We start from the raw sequence: 14,319 nt of genomic DNA on the forward strand, positions 1-14,319 counted from the left end.
ATAGTGTCACTCAGTTAAGATGCTTTCTATGTATGTGTCCATCATCTTTCTGTTGATGTTGTGTAAGTTACTAGCTGAAGCTTGGTGCAGTCAAGTAACTTGTTTCTTCACAATAAAGGGAGAGACTGTTAACTTAATAAGTGAAATCTATAGATTATATAAAATATTTTTAAATAGTTTTCACATCTTCTATCATCACAACTTCTATCATTGTACTTTTTTTTATTTAAAGATTTAAAAGACATTTTTTTAAATTTAATGTTTGTTTATTTTTAGTATATGTGCTGCCGAAGCGAGCACTAATGTTTGTTTATTTTTGAGACAGAGAGAGACAGAGCATGAACGGGGGAGGGTCAGAGAGAGAGGGAGACCTAGAATCCAAAGCAGGCGCCAGGCTCTGAGCTGTCCGCACAGAGCCCGACGCAGGGCTTGAACTCACGGACTGTGAGATCATGACCTGAGCTGAAGTCGGACACTTAAACAATGGAGCCACCCGGGCGCCCCTAAAGATTTTTTTTAATGTTTATTTATTTGGAAGCAGAGAAATAGGGAGACACAGAATCTGAAGCAGCTCTGAGCTGTCAGCACAGAGCCTAGCGTGGGGCTCGAACTCGCAAACCGTGAGATCATGACCTGAGCTGAAGTCAGATGCTTAACCAACTGAGCCACACAGACACCCCACTGTCATTGCATTTTGAACAAGTATATTGTCCTTTGCTCAGTAAATATATTTCTAGAATACTGTGTGTCAGAATTTTGGTAAATCCATTCATTTAAATGTGAGCCCGCTACTTAAAGGGAGTCTGTACTAAATTATTTTGTAAAATATATTACTTTTTAATTTATTTGGTTTGTGAATAAAACTGTTGACATATAGAGCTTAAACTGTCCCTGAGTTACAGTTGTTAAAATAGGGAATAAAATTTACTAATTCAGTTTTAATCATTTTACTTACTCTTTGATAATGCAGTGTAAAATGATTGAAATGACCGGAAGGTGGTGATTGTTAGGAGGTGCTTCTTGCAGTGATCATAGATAATGTGAGGAGTAGATAAATAATCAATGTATGTATTACTTGAGAGCTCTTTATACAGGTTAGGGCTTATTTTTACCTCATTTTCAGGCGATATCTTTCCTGTAATACATATTGTCAATGATACCTGGAACTGAAAATATAAGACTATAATTCTGCAGTAAAGGGGGACCAGTAACAGTTGTGTTCTCCCCTAAGTAATGAAACAAACAGCTAAGAGAGATGTGGGTGGAGAAAAGTAGATTGTGAAATAATAAAACCAGGTCGGTTTTTTTTTAGGCTTTGTTTTTTTTATGTCTATTTTTGAGAGAGAGGGCCCGCATGTCCACATGTGTGTGAGCAGGGGAGGGGTAGAGAGAGAGGGGGAGAGAGAATCCCAAGCAGGCTCTGTACTGTCCGCGCAGAGCCCCGACATGGGGCTCAATCCTACCAACCGTAAGATCATGACCTGAGCCGAAATTAAGAGTCAGACACTTAACCGACTGAGCCACCCAGGTGCCCCTAAAACCAGGTCTTTTGATTCCCACTAGGATGGGTTTTTTTGCCTTTCTGGATTAGACTACATTTTTGTCCCACTAAATCAGGTGTGACTGCTTTCCTTAATTTTATTGTTTTTTATTTTTGTACTTGTGAGTTAAGATTTTTATAAAATTAATACATGCAGGTAGTTCAAAGAAAATTAGTACTATAAGTCTTATAACAAAAAAACGTATTCCTTTGCTGTACCCTTCCCACATTGATTCTAGCTCCCTTGAGGCAAAAACTCTCAATTCTTTTAGTTGTTTCTTTTGCAACTTACCTGCAGAATTCTAAATAATATACTTATATCTCTTGACATTATTGATTTTCCTCTATGTTTTATTAGGATTTAGCTGTTTTACTCATATTCCCCACTCCTTCTCTCCCCACCCTCCTAACAACTATATCACAACTTTTAGTTTCAGCTTTCTGATTGCCATCTCTATAGAATCAATGTTAAAATATTATTTTATAATTGTAATATAGCTATAAAGTAATTATGTTATTATTACTATGTAAATTATGTTCATTGCTGAGCCATAGGTGGTACTGTATGTACTAGTCACCTTTGCTGTTAGCCAGATTTCAGTGGCTAATAACTACATTTATTTCTTGCTCATATTTCAAAAGAGTTTGGGATCAGTCCAGGCTCAGCTGGGTTTGCTAGCCTTATTTGGGTTCAGTTCATCTTAATTCAGCTGTCTTCTCATTCTCATACTGAGATCCAGTCTTAGTGGATAAACACTATCTGGGGCAGAACTAAAGGCAGACAGAATCAGACCCCACGCATACATTTAAAACTTCCGCGTGGGAGTAGCATGTGTCACATCTACTCACATTCCTTCAGCCAAAGCAAGTCATGAGGCCAGACTCCAAGTCTGTATGGTAGAAAGCCTATTCTGATTATGGTGCAATGGTGGGAAGGAAATGAATAATTATAAATTATGAATAACGCAGTCTATATACCATGGCACAGCATTCTGTTTTTCTTAAGGCTAATAGTTGCTTCTTTTTTGTGTTTTTGTGTTATATCTTCCATGTTTCTATCATTAATTCTTTCCTCAAATTGCCCAAAAGAGGTCTTCTCTGCAGATGTGCAAACACATCAGGTAATCAATCCCATATTGTTTTAGTGGTAGCCCTTCTGGAACTATCCTTTCTTCTTTAATCTCCATTGGTTGCTCTCTAGGCCTGTTGCATTGATGTCATCCTGGGATGATGCTTTACCACTGTCCTGGGAATTCTCTTCCCTTCTCTCCTGGATTCTTCTGTTTTCTGGATCCTGGGTCTTTATCTTTTATTGTTTACTTCCTTGTTGGGATGAAGTGTCTCCTTCAGTAGCTTCCTTTTTTATTTGGTTCACAGTTTTGATGGTGCATTTCTTTCAGTAGCTTCTTGAGAAAGATAAATATTTTGACATCTTCCTTGTTGAAAATGTTTTATCAGAGTTTTTGGCATATTCCACTCAATATGCTCAATAAATATTTGATGAACTAATGAATGATTCAGTGAATAATTAGAAGCAGTATAATTGTGGTGAGCTAGACTACATGGGTTCAAGTCTTGGCACTATCATTTCCTAGCTATGTGACTTTTGTCACGTTTATTCTGTGTCTCAGTTTCCTAATGTGTAAAATGGGGATTGTGATGGTACCTGTGTTAGCGTTGTTTTGAGGATTATGTTGATGTGTATAAAGTACTTAAACAATACTGGACACACACATAACAAACTGTTGTCTGTTAGATCAATGAAAAATAAGAAAACAAAAGTTTTTATTTTGCCTTCACTTATTGCTTCTTCTCTCTTCTCGTTTTCTTTATGTAGATCCAAGTTATTATTTTCCTTCTCTCTAAAGAACTTCTTTTAACATTTTTCCAAAGTCTGCTGACAACAAATTCCCTCAATTTTTGTTTGCCTTCATTTTTGAAGGAAAATTTCTCAGGATACATAATTCTAGGTTGGTGGAGCTTTTTTTTCAAAACACTTAAAATATTTCACTCCACTCTCTTATTGTCTGCATGGTTTCTGAGGAGGAATCAGATGTAATTCTTATCTTTGTTCATTTATAAGTAAGGATTTTTTTCCTCTGACTTCTTTTAGGATTTTTCTTTGTCTTTGACTTTTTATGATTTGAAAATAATGTGTCTAGGTGTAGGTTTTTTGACATATATATATATATATATTAAATGTATATATACATGTATATATATATTACATGCGTATATACATGTATACATATATATATATATGTATATACGCATGTAATATATATATATTTTTTTCATTTATTTTTATTTATCATGAGAGAGAGAAAGTGAGAGCAGGGGAAGGGCAGAGAGTGAGAATCCCAAACAGCCTCCTCACCATCATTGCCTAACCTGACACAGGGCTTGAACCTGTGAACCATGAGATCATGACCTGAGCCGAAGTCAGATGCTTAACTGACTGAGCCACCCGTGCGCCCCTGACCTTCCTGGATCTGTGGCTTGGTGTGCAGCATTCATTTGCAGGAAATCGTCATTGTTTTATATTCTTCTTCTGTGCCTTTTGTTTCTTCTCCTTCTGGTGTCCCCATTATGTTTACGTCACACCTCTTGTAGTTTTTACACAGTATTTGGATATTCTATTCTGTTTTTTTTTCAGTCTTTGTTCTCTTTGCTTTTCAGTTTTTTAGGATTCTGTTGGATATATCTTCTAGCTCAGAGATTCTTTCCTTAGCTGTATCCAGGCCACTAGTAAGCCCATCAAAGGCATTCTTTATTTCTGTTACTATTTTTTTTTAATCTCTAGCATTTCTTTTTATTCTTCTTTAGGATTTCTATCTCCTGGCTTACATTGTCCATCTGTTCTTGCACGCTGTCCATTTTATCTGTTAGAGTTTTTAGCATATTAATCATAGTTTTAAATTCTTAGCCTGATAATTCCAGTATCTTTGCCATGTTTGGTTCCAATAATTGCTGTCTTTGAATTGTGTTTTTTGCCCTTTGGTATGCTTTGTAATTTTTACTGATAGCTATACATCATATACCAGGTAAAGGGAACCTTTTAAAATAGTCCTTTAGTAATGTGGTGGCAAGGTGTGGGGGAGGGGAAGGGCTCTGTTGGCCTATGATTAGGTCTCAGTCTTTAATGAGTCTATGCGTCTGGACTGTGAATCCCAACAAGTGTTTCTTTTTTTCCTCCCTGCTTAGGTGGAATAGGATGGCTAGAGTGGGCTAGATTTGAGTATTTCTCTTACTCCAGGTCAGTTGGCTCTGATAATACCCCAGCAAGTTAGACACTAGTTAACTAGTTTTCCCTGAAGGCAGGCCTTGTTAAGAACAGAGTGCTCTGGCATATTTTAGAAGGATTCATTTCCCCCTCCAGAAGTGGGAGGGGAGTTTTCTTTGAAAGTTACTTTGGGAACCTGGCCAAGCTCCTGGAGGTAAATCTCACAAAGATTTCTACCTTCCCCACCATGAATAGATCCCCTGGAGTTTTTAACTCTCAAAAGTTGTCCGCACTGAGCCTTTAGCAATTTGTCATTATATTCTCTCATTATAGTCCGGTTTTTCTGCCTGGCACTGGTTCCTTGGGTGGTTTTCACTTGTGAAGCTCTGCTCTACAAAGTCGAGTCACCTGTCTGTCTCTTTAGTCTTGGGGGCAGTGATTTGCCCTGTGTCCTCCCCTCTCTTATGGATCCAAGAATAGTTGATTTTTCAATCTATTCAGCATTTTGCTTGTTGTTAGGATGGAGTGGCAACTTTCAGCCTCCTTATATTTGGAACTGGAAACTCGAAGTCCACTTAACTTTTCAAGGTCACTTTTTCCCTGGAATGTATTGTGCATGTACTAGATGTTCCCTATGAGAACTTTCCATCTTTCAAATAATAAACTTTATATGGTGTGTGTTTTAGTTCACAGAGTATTTTCACTTATCTTCCCAACAATCCTGTAAGTAGATGCTATCCTCATTTTACAGACAGGAACTAAATCAGAGTTGTCAAATACATATAATTGCTAAGTGGAAATGGGGGTCTGAGAGAGTGTTCTTTTTGCCACTGGATTAAAGAAGGACGTACAATTTCCAGTTGACCCTGCTAGTGTTATGCTCTGATTTGCAACAATTTCTTTTATCAAATAGTCCTAAAAGGCAAATCTACACATGACTTTTGCAAAGATCATTGGACAGCAGTCATAGGAATAAAATGTCTAGAACACAAATAGCTTCCACTAACACAATTTTTTTAAAGATAAAAGGAACTGATAAAATGTATTGCTTCTGTCATTCAGTTACTCTGGTGTAGTATGGCTTCCCAGGTCTTCCAGTTTGTTACCCATGCAGCTACCTTCACCCCCAGCCTGCCAGAACATTGTGTTTCCATGAACAGATGAAGTGCTTACACATTCATAGACTGAGACGCCAAGAATTCAGTTGGGTTCTCTCATTGCTCCAAGCAGATTTCTGCCCTCTCAGCCATGACATCTCAGGCTGGGCCTTGAATACTGATGGCAAGACTTTTATTATTAATCAGGGATTGGTATGAATTAATTTAAGAACATGAGGGAAATGAGAGCTTAAAATTAGAATCAAACTTAACATCCTAAATAAAATAAATGGTATTGCTTCATGACTTTTAAAGCTCTAGCAAATAAAACAACTTGTTAAGCCTTGATGATGAGCTAAAAGTATGCAATGTCAGAATTAAATTGCTAGCAAAATACTTTTAACCCCTTTATTTAAAAAAAAAGGCATTTCCCTGCTATAATAAGTTGGGTGACAATTACAGTTTTGAAAGGACATCCAGTTCTTTGTGTCTGTCTATTTGATATTTGAGCTTGAGAGATTTCATTACTGATTGCCTAGGATTCTTTGGGGCGGTATATGACTTTATTTAAAATGTTCATCCAGCAAGTTCAGCCCAATTTCATTCTTGCCCTTAGATGACTAAAAATTACATTTATTGCACTTAAAATTTGCTATAAGCTCATAAAGAAATTTAATTATAGTCATAAAATGATAAGTCAAAGTCATAGAAATTTAATTTATAGTCATAAGTGACTTGCTTGCATTTCCATATATTGAAATAAACAGTCATATACTGCTGGAAATATATATGTATGTATATTTGGATCTATAACTATCATGGCACATGAACCTATATATAAAATGTATTTAAAATAATCATATTTTATAATGAAGTTAATTTATTATGAATAAGTATAGTTCCTGGTGTGTGTGTGTGTGTGTGTGTGTGTGTGTGTGTGTGTATAATTTATTCAAGTTATAATTACTAATATAGTAAAGCATGTATTTCTTTTTTTTAATATAATTTATTGTCCGATTGGCTTACATACAATACCCAGTGCTCATCCCAACAAGTACCCTCCTCAATGCCCATCACCCATTTTCCCTCTCCCCACACCCCCGTCCACCCTCAGTTTGTTCTCTGTATTTAAGAGTCTCTTGTGGTTTGGTAAGACATGTATTTCTAATATGAGAAAATTGTGTGGTGTTTCCAGCTGATACAGTAATTAGGACGTTGTGTTTCCCATAACAGAAAAAAGTTTTGTAGTTAACTTTTCTGTACCATTTTCCATGTTTATTGATTCTTTCAAATGCTTTGAAGGAAGTTACCTTTATCTTCATTCCTTTCCCTTCTTGCTTTGTTTTGAATTTGTGGCTCATATCACAATATAATTTACATGCTCTTGCCTTAGAAACTGCTGAAAAACCTGGTAAAATTGAGAACATAAACCTAACAAAAGGTTTAAGAAGCAGAGTCCATACACTGAGGCTAAATTTATGGTTTTATTTAGGATTTGAGAAAGGAAAAAAATGTATTTTTTTAAATAACTCTCTACATTTGAGTATATGTTATTTTGGTTGTATATTTATTTGATTTAAATAGTAATTTGAAGGAATTTGTTCATTCACACTAATAATTGAGAAGTGCATTCTAAACTGTCATATTAGTTTCATTTGCATTAATGCAGCAGCACCATTTCAAAATGTAGCCTAACTTTACATCAGAAACTCAGAATTAATACAAAATCAGAAAGATAGTAAAAGTAGTTTAAATCTTATGCTCTTTTTGGCAACTTACTTTTTATTTATTTTTATTGTGGTAACATGTACATAACATAAAATTTACCATCTTAACCATTTTTAAGTGTGCAGTTCTGTGGCACTAAATACGTTCACACTGTTGTGCAACTACCACCACCATCCACCTACAGAACTTTTTCATCTTCTCCACCTGAAACTCTGGGTTAAACACTAACTCCCCATCCCTCCCTGATCTCCACCCCCTGGCAACCACCATTCTACTTTGTATCTCTGTGAATTTGACTACTTTAGATATCTCATGTAAATGGGATCACAAATATTTGTCCTTTATGACTGGCTCGTTTCACTTAGCATAACGTCTTCAGGTTCATCCATGTTCTCGCGTGTGTCAGAATTTCCTTCCTTTTATATGTATTTATATAGTATTGCATTATATGTATATACCACATTTTGTCTATCCAAATATCTGTCCTTGGACACTTGAGTTGCTTTCATATTTTGGCTGTTATGTATAATGTTGCTGTGAATGTGGGTGTAACAAATTTTTGTTTCATTTTTTCCCAGCACTTTTTTATGAAAAGTTTTAAATGTACAACAAAGTTGAAAGGGTTTTACAGTGAACATCTATATACCTACCACCTAGATTCTACCACTAATATTTTACTATGCTTGCTTTATAAGTATCTATCCACCTTTCTATCCATCAATCGATCTATCTCATTTGATGCATTTCAGAGTATTTTGCTTCCATCTAAATGCTTCAGCATCATATTAACTACAATTCAGTATTAGTTTGATTTTTAAGATCGCATTTACAAACAGTGAAATGTACAAGTCTTAACTGCACATTCGATTAATTTTGATAAATGCATATACCTATGTTACTGAAGCTCCTGTCAAGATCTAGAACATTACTATCACCCCCAGAAATTTCCCTCTTGCCCCTTCCCAGCTGGTTTGTTCTTCTAATTCCAGAAAGGTAACCACTGTTCTAACACTTTTTCTACCATAGATTGATTTTATGTGTTCTAGAACTTTATATAAATGGAATCATAATACTTTTTGTGTAAGTTTTCTTCCATTTAGTGTAATGTTTTTGAGATTCACCCATTTTGTTGTGCAAATCAGTTCTTTTTTTTTTTTTATGTTGCCAAATAATATTCCCTCAAAATAATATATTATTACTTAATCTATTGTCTTGTGATGGACACATGGGCTGTTTTCATGGCAACTTATTATTGCTATTATTACTTATTTTATACAGGATAAAGTAATATCTCCTTTACTTATTTCTTCACTCTTAAGTTGCTACCAGCATGGCTTAGTAACTCCTTGTGAAAAGATTTTTTTTTTAATCCTTCTCAATTCCCTGATAACTCAGCAACACCATTTCTCTTTACCTTAGATCTTAGCCAGTGAAAGAGATCAAGTAGTTGCTCATTTTAAATATGTATCACACATATTGGTGTGTGGTGTTCTTCTTAATGCTGGTAAATAAATTATCCTACAGGGAGCCGCTGGCTTCCACGCTAGGTACATTTGGAGACCTTAAACTGCCTCCCAGTCCTAATCCTGTATTTCAGTTTTTTGTTTTTTGTTTTTAAATTTTTTTTTAACATTTATTTATTTTTGAGAGACAGAGTATGAGCAGGGGAGGGGCAGAGAGAGGGAGACACAGAATTCGAAGCAGGCTCCAGGCTCCAAGCTGTCAGCACAGAGCCCGACACCGGGCCCGAACTCACAAACCGTGAGATCATGACCTGAGCCGAGGTCGGACACTTAACCGACTGAGCTGCCCAGGCGCCCCTGTATTTAAGTTTTTGAAACAACATTGTCGATTCATTATTGAGAGGGATTGTGACATTGTGTGGTTTCTGGTGCTTGCAGGTGAGGATTGTCACTGTAGCCAGCTGCTACAGCAGCAGCAAAAGGTGGAAGATAAGGATAGGATAGAGGAGATCGAGACATGGAAGGTTATTGGTAGCTGACGTCAGCCTCTACTACAATTGTCAATTTAAATACAGTTCTTTTGCAGAGAGAAATTCAAGTCGATTTGTTTACCATATTTCATTTGCACAGAATGGCAAGTGACAACTCTTAGAAATTTAAACATACCCATTTTGCCAGGTTTTTGTTTTTGTATGGTGTATGTTTTGTGTCTGTTCACAAAATACTATAAGAACATCAAGACTCATTTTATAATGCATTCTCTTTTTATTTAATTTGTACATCAGGAGAAAATCTAGTTTTAAAAAATTCTACAGTTTATAAGGGCAAGTATCTAAGGATATCAAAGAAGCATTTAAAATATTAAGACCTGCTCTGTATTTTCGAGAAGGTATGAAAGTAATACCACTTAATAGGTTAGCTGCCACCCTGCACTTTCCAAGCACTTAAGTCATTCATCTGTCTGAGGTAGGACAGTATCTGCACCCGTGGTTAACAGATGAGAACTCTTTTCTTTTTTACCCCCTGTGTGTTAACTGTATTTGAATTCCAGAATTTATCCAGAGCTCTCCAAATAGTGCTTGTAAGTCTTCTTATGGCCACAGATTCCTTTTAATAATGGCTTTCCCTCTAATCTCCTAAATACTTGTAAGATATTTTTTAAGAGAGTTGTTAAAACTAGAAACAAAGATTGTCACCTTTTGTGGTAGCAGTAAAAATATATTTAATTTGAAAATGTGTAGGAGATTTTATCATTTATAGAAGATAAAGCAATTATATAAAAAATGCACAAACTACTTTATGAATTTGGATAGTCTGTAAGCAACTACAGCTTTAATGTGCTCCTAATTCATGGTTTTTCTTTTGGAGGAGAGATGTAAATCCTGTATCTAAAATAATTTAATAATTGCATTGTGTTGGTCCAGATGTGTTTGTGGTTAACAAAGAGAAAGAAAAGAAACCACAGGTGTTTACTTCGTGATTTTGTCCTGAATGGTTTTGAGGTTGGCATCTCTGCAAATTACTGCTTATGTTATTACTTGAATTAATAATCTCAAATTAGAGCATGTTTAAGGGAACTTTATAATTTGAAGAGTTGTTGCATTCAGACACCTGGTTGTGCTGGTCTTTGTTCTTTTAAGTATAGAACATTTTGAAAGCAAAAATTCCAAAGCCTGATTTATCTTTGCTTATTTACAAGTATGTTTAATCTTGCTCTTGTTTTGAGCTTCTTAATAGTGCATAAAGATATTAATCATTAGGTGGTCTTAATGTAAGATATTTTCAGCACTTCTACAGAAAGTCATTGTCAGGGAATTCATTCTAATTCAAGGTTAATTAGTGTACCATTAAAATAATGTGTTACAAAAATTAATTACATCACAGGTCAAAAAACGTATTAAAAAGCATAGTGTAAATGTCTGAGAGCACATCATCCTCTTAAAACATTGCTATACTCGTGCTACCGTTCTGGAAAATATATCTAAAGTGAAAATCACTACTGAGGTCCAGTCATAGGTGTTTCTCTTAAAGTAAATTTTTGGCACCACATATGGGAAATTTAAAATATATCTCCCATTAACAGTAAAATGTGTTGCTTGTCTGCTTTCCCATTGCAACAGCTAAAGATTTATATTTTAGCATTAGTCGGTATAACCCTATGGGGTTAAACCTAAGGAGAAATCAGGAACTTGGTTAAGAAGTAGAAATTATCTGTACAGTTTGAGGTAAAAGTACTAGATTTATTAATACTATGTTTTCTTACTTCACTGTTAGGTATTTTGGTAGGTGTTCTGTGTAAGTATATCACACATCGTTTTGACTATGCAGTAATTCTTATTAATAGTTTAACTTCATAGCCGTAAAATGTACACTTAAAATTAGGTTGAAGATGGAGACTTTGAAATTCTATCTGATTCTTTTAATGTAAAAGCTATGAAACAGTTAAATAGAACTATAGAATACTTTATACATTGGTATTTTTCCCGAGTCTTATCAGGATATCTGATTGTCCATATTAAGGGTTTTGGAATTCGTACCTTAATAACAGCAGGTCACTACACATCAAGAGCTACAGAAATTTTAACATATGAGAGTCTTTACTCAACGATACATTTTTTACTTAGTTTTTAGAACTGTCTTCATTAAACAAAATTCTTACTGGGCTCTGAACAAAATAGCTTACTATAACAAATTGTGACTAATTTGCCCACATTTAAAAATTTTCTTCTTTCCTGCCTCTTTGGATTTTGTGTAAGCCTATAGGAAAACATATTCACAAGTAAATATAAACAAATTGAGTAAATGAAAGAAAAAAAGAAGGATAATTTGTAGGGAAGAAGTTGGCTTTGTTTTGTTTGTTTGTTTCAAGAATAGACCTGGTTTAATTAGTTGAACTACTAGGTGCTTGAACAGAGTCTGAGAGACAAAGAGTAAAAAGTGGGTTTAGAAAAGCTTTCTTGAAAGGTGGTTTTTACTTTTAAAACCATCTTTGTCCCAACTTACATCTTCTTAAATCTTTTCTAAAATGGCATAGAGATTTCTACTTAATGTAGAAAAACATTTCATTCTTTAAAAATGACATCACTACCACCCTCAAAGAATAGTGTTAAACTATGCATCACTCATTTCTTCAGAAAAGCCCTTAGCTTCTAGGAGTTTTTTTATTCTTTAGACCAAGTGAGCTTCTTTAATTAACTAAATCAAGATTTTCTGACCGTGGAGAATAGAATTAACCTGTTGATAGTGACTGTGAGTCTTAGGTAGACAATGATTAAAACTAGTGTTTCATATTTAGTACTTGGTCTCCTAACAGTTTATCATCTATTCTGTTTTGCAAGTGCAACATTTGAAGATAGGCACTAGCAGACTGTGTTAGTGTTTTTCAGAGCGAAATTTGGGATATTAATGAACAATGCTTAGTTTCAAACTGATTAAATTTTCTTGCATTTTAAGGAATATATTTGGGTAAATTTAGGTATACTGATTATGATTTCTACCTACATTTAAGTATTCATATTTTATCCACAAGGTTTCTTTCACCAGAAGAAGTAACCATAATAATTCAAGAAAACTATTCTTTACATGTGTAAACTACTTTAAAATTAATAAGGCATTATCTTATAGCTCATTCATTCAACAAATACTATTGGTGTTACTGTTTTAGTAGTATTGTTTTCTTCACTCTGTAGGTGAGGAAATGGATCAGTCTGAAGTAAGTCATTGGGCTAGTGCATAGTGGATTCCAGAGTACAACTCAGGAGTTCCAATTAATTTAGAAAAGTCTACCTTCTTTCCATAGAACATTTTATATCAAGCATGCTTAGGATAATCAACCTACAGTTTTACATATTACTTTGTCTTTCTTAAGACATTGTATCTTTTAGTACATACCTATCAATAATTACTTTAATGGCCTAAATGCTCCATTTGAAAGACACAGAGTGACAAGATGGATAAAAAACAAGGCCCATCTGGTGCGCCTGGGTGGCTCAGTCCTTGAAGTGTCTGACTTCAGCTCAGGTCATAATCTCACAGTTCGTGAGTTCAAGCCCCATGTCAGGCTCTGTGCTGACAGCTCAGAACCTAGAGCCTGCTTCGGATTCTGTGTGTGTGTCTCTCTTTCTGCCCCTCCCCTGCTCGTGCTCTGTCTCTCTCTTTCTCAAAAATAAACAAACATTAAAAGAAATTAAAAAAAGACCCATCTATATGCTGCCTATAAGAAACTCACCTCTGATCTAAAGATACATACAGACTGAAAGTGAAAAGATGGGAAAACATTTACCATTCAAATGGAAGCAAAAAGCAAGCTGGGATAGCAATACCTCTATCAGACAAAATAGATTTTAAAACGAAGACTAATGGAACATAGAAGAGCATCATTACATAATGATAAAGGGATCAATCCAATAAGAAGATATAAGAATTGTAAATATCTATGCACCTAACATTGGAGCACCTAAATACATAAAGCAAATGCTAATGGACATGAAGAGAGAAATTGATGGTAATACAGTAATAGTAGGAAATTTAACACCCCCCTTACATCAATGGATAGTTTTAGGCAGAAAATCAATAAAGAAGCAGTATATTTGAATGACACAGTATACCAGATAGCTATAATAGATGTATACAGAACATTCCATCCAAAAACAACAGAATGTACATTTTTTCAAGTGCACATGGGATATTCTCCAGAACAGATCCTGTGTTAAGCCACAAAACAAGTCTCAATTAACTTAAGAACATTGCAGTCACACCATGCGTTTTTCTCATCAACAATAGTAATGAAACTAGACATCAGTTACAAGAAAAAAACTGGAAACAACACAAACACGTGGAGTCTAAACAACATAATACTAAGCAGCCAAAGTGTCAACGAAGTCAAGAAAAAAAAAATACATGGAGACAAATGAAAATGAAAACACAAAGGTCCAAAATCTTTTGGATGCAGCAAAAGCAGTTCTGAGAAGGACATACATAGCAATAAAGGCCTGCCTCAAGAAACAAGAAAAAGCTCAAATAAACAATCTAACCATACACCTAAAAGAACTAGAAAAAGAAGAGCAAAGCCTAAAGTGAATAGAAGAAAGGAAATAATAAAGAGCAGAGCAGAAAGAAATGACCTGATGACCTAAAGACTAAAAAAAAAGAAAAGAAAATCACAATGAAACCAGGAGGAGGTTCTTTGAAAAGATAAATAAAATTGATAAACACTTATCCAGACTCCTTAAGAAAAATTAATAAATAAAAAGACCCAAATAAATAAAG

General features: G+C 35.0%; 1 protein-coding gene across 10 annotated transcripts in view; it reads left to right on the forward strand.

Moving 5' to 3' along the window:
- Positions 1-14,319, forward strand: part of ACBD6 (acyl-CoA binding domain containing 6) — a 214,935-nt gene that overhangs the window by 88,345 nt on the left and 112,271 nt on the right. The window lies entirely within an intron of this gene.

Source organism: Felis catus, chromosome F1, assembly GCF_018350175.1.
Source record: "Felis catus isolate Fca126 chromosome F1, F.catus_Fca126_mat1.0, whole genome shotgun sequence".
NCBI classification, from domain to species: Eukaryota; Metazoa; Chordata; class Mammalia; order Carnivora; family Felidae; genus Felis; species Felis catus.